Below are 3,617 nucleotides of genomic sequence, written 5' to 3' on the forward strand. Positions count from 1 at the left end.
TTAATTATGTACTCCTCGGTCCATAATCCATATGATTCACTCACCAAATAAAACTGATGGGAGTGGTGTTATATGGTTTAACCCTTGCTTGCTTTCCTTTTGTCAGCCTTTGGTATCTATCTGATGTTAGGTCTCAATTTCCTTGGTTTTTCCACCTTGGTGACAAAACAGTCATGGAGTCCATCAGTACAAGGCTTGACCAAGAACTCCTGGTGTAGTTAAAAATGAAATATTAAAAATCACAGGATCCCAGCTTAGAAGGGACCCCAAGGATCAGCTGGTCCAGCCTCCCTGGGTAACAGTGTAGTTTAAATGAACTGGGCCAGCACCCCACCAAGCTGAGTCTTCAAACTGTCACATGGAGGGGAGGCTTAGGTTGGAGATTAGGAAAAATTTCTTTGCTGCAAGAGTGGTCAGAGAATGGAACAGGGTGCCCAGGGTGGTGGTAGAGTCCCCATCCCTGGAGACCTTCAAGAAAGGTGTAGCCATGGCACTGTGGGACAAAGTTTAATCTCCATGGTGGTGTTGGGTTGATGGTTGGACTCAATGATCTTGGAAGTCTTTTCCAACAGAAATAATTCTATGGTTCTCTCCTTCTGGAGAAGGAAGAGGAGGCCTTTTACATAAGGAGAATGTAGCTATCCAGCCTGACGTGTAAATGGTAGAAGTGTTAAACATCCAATACTGGGGAGAAAAGAGGGCCAAGGAATTCTAAATGATGGGTTAGGGCTCAGTCCTGGAAATGACTTTTTGTAGGTGGACTTTTGCACTTGTGCCCAGTACAGTCAGCAATGGCCATGTTAAGGGGATGGTGGAAAACTGTTTGGATGCACAACACAATGAGTGTGCCAGGTTTCTGATGGGAGTTACTCTTCTGACTCAACTTTTTACTCTTCTTTATTCTTGGGCTACACAAGTATTCAGCTTCTCCTACTTGACTTGATGGTCTTCTGGAAAAAGTGAGTTGCAATAGAATCATAGAATTGCTAGGGTTGGAAGGGACCTCAAGGATCAGCCAGCTCCAACCCCCCTGCCATGGGCAGGGACACCTCACACTACAGCAGGTTGCTCACAGCCACATCCAGCCTGGCTGCAAAAACCTCCAGGGGTGAGGCTTCCACCACCTCCCTGGGCAACCTGTGCCAGTGTCTCACCACCCTCATGGGGAAGAATTCCTTCCTAACATCCAATCTCAATCTCCCCATTTCCAGTTTTGTTCCATTCCACCCCCCCAGTCCTATCACTCCCTGACACCCTCAAAAGTCCCTCCCCAGCTTTCTTGTAGCCCTCTTCAGCTACTGGAAAGGCCACAATAAGGTCTCCTTGGAGCCTTCTCTTCTCCAGACTGAAGAAGCCCAACTCTCAGTCTGTCATCACAGGAGAGGTGCTCCAGCCCTCTGCTCATGTTTGTTATTTTTCTCCTAAATTATTTACAAGTGGAAAATCTCTGCCTTGCAGGGTCTTACCCAAAAGGCACTAAAATGTCTCTTGTACTCCTATACTCTGCTTTTTCCCCTGCTTTTCATTTGGCTAGCAAAAAAATAACGTGGCTCAGTCAGATCTGAATTAAATATTTTTTTTCTTTTAGTTTTTTTCTCCTTCTTCTGGTTTAGGGAGTGAAACAATTATTTACACCACCCTGTTCCTGATAGCAACCATATGTCTGGACTGAGCAGCAATGAGCCTTGCAGCCCTACTTCTGGCAACTGTCCCCTGGCCACAATGGCAGCTCTCAGTGCTCCTGATGGGAGTAGGTGCTGAGGAAACCTTTGGATGCCATCAGCACTTGCCAGCTGCCAGCACATTCCCTCATTTGCCACCCCTGTCCTCCAGCAGCTGTGGCAGCCAGGCATTGGGTAAGCTGTGTGGCACAGGTGATGTTTGGAAGGCCAACAACCTTGCAATGTCTGATGGGTCAGAGGTTAAAAAAACACAGGGTTATGGAGGGAGTTTGGCTTTCAGGATTCCCATTGCTTTGTAGCTTGCTTGTGTGTCCTAGAAAAATCCATGATACAGAAACTCACAGAAACCACAGCAAGGAACTAAGAAACCTGCCTGCTGGGATGGCTCCAGGAGGATGTACAACACATGCTGGGGAAATTGGGCTTGGGTGGGAACTGTTTTTTGCTCTGTGGTGCCATCTTTCTCCCATTTCTCTTTTCCCCCTTGGGAGCCATCTGATCTTAGAATCATAAAATCAGTCAGAGTTGGAAGGGACCACAAGGATCATCCAGTTCCAACCCCCCTGCCATGCCCAGGGACACCTCACACTACAGCAGGCTGGCCAGAGCCTCATCCAGCCTGGCCTTAAACACCTCCAGGGATGGGACCTCAACCACCTCCCTGGACAACCCATTCCAAGCTCTCACCGCTCTCTTGGTGAAGAACTTCCTCACATCCAGCCTGAATCTCCCCACTTCCAGCTTTATTCCATTCCCCCTAGTCCTATCACTACCTGAGATCCTAAAAAGTCCCTCCCCAGCTTGCTTGTGTGTAAAGGGTCTGCAAGTAATACCAGTCTTTCCCAGAAAGCCCCAGTGAACTGTGATGAGGAAGTGGAAGGAGGAAGTGGAGACCCTAAAGGCAGATGATGGTTTAGAAGGCTGAAGTTGAGAGAGATGTTGCTGACAAGAGTATGAGAGGGTTAAAGGCTTGGTTAGCTCAGGGTCTGAAGCCATCTTCCTAGTGCTGGTTGCTCCTCCTGAGCTGCAGAAGGCAGGAGAGAAAGACAAGCAGCCTGTGCCACTGGTAGGAGACGCTGTGAGCACTCCCCAGCTCCAGCGCAGAGGCTCCCTGGACTTGCCTGCTGCCACTGGGAGCGGATATCGTTTCTTCCAACGGGGTGGCGTAAGTGGAGCAGGACTCAGCAGGACCACTTCTGCCTTCTGCAAACGTGCTGAACTCGGCCCAACATGGGCCCTGGCTTTGGAAAATGCTGTGGGAGGCTGTGTGCTGTGCAGCTTTTATCAGCCCTGCAGATCAGGAGGGGAATTTTCACTCTGTTTCCTCCCGTTTCTAATGCCGCAGTGCTTCAGCCCTTGCGCTCCAACCCCGTGGCTGGCAGCTGAGTGCTAGTTCGATGATTTTTATGAGGCCTCAGACCACAGTGTCTTTAAAATGTTCTCTAAAATACACAGGTTAATCACCTGACCCCTGCAAACTTCTTGGAAGGGCTTGCATTGCATTAGCTAATGCATTGCAATGGCTTTCTGGAGCTGCAGAAAATCACTGTACATGAAAAGCCAACCTGTCAAACTTGGAGCTTTGCTAACTTTGCACAAAAACAGAAGGAAAAGAAAAAAACCCAAAAAACCCCACACAACAAAAACAACAAAACCAAACAGCCCTTTAAGCAGTGCAAACCAAGACAAACCCACAAACTTGATGGCCTTTAGTGCAACCTCAATTGGATATTGCAGCTCTGTGCTGTAATCTCAGAACAGAGGCTTGATCATCTTGGGTGTACTGGCACTGACCCATAACACAGAGTCTTAAATAAAAAGCAAACCATATTGTCAAAGCAAAAAAAAAAAAAAGAGAAAAATCAGTATCTCACAGCAGGTCTGGCCTCAAGTGTGGGAGAGAGCAAAGAGAGAAAACAAAAGCTCAGACTAAGG

This window comes from Indicator indicator, chromosome 31 (genome assembly GCF_027791375.1).
Source record: "Indicator indicator isolate 239-I01 chromosome 31, UM_Iind_1.1, whole genome shotgun sequence".
NCBI classification, from domain to species: Eukaryota; Metazoa; Chordata; class Aves; order Piciformes; family Indicatoridae; genus Indicator; species Indicator indicator.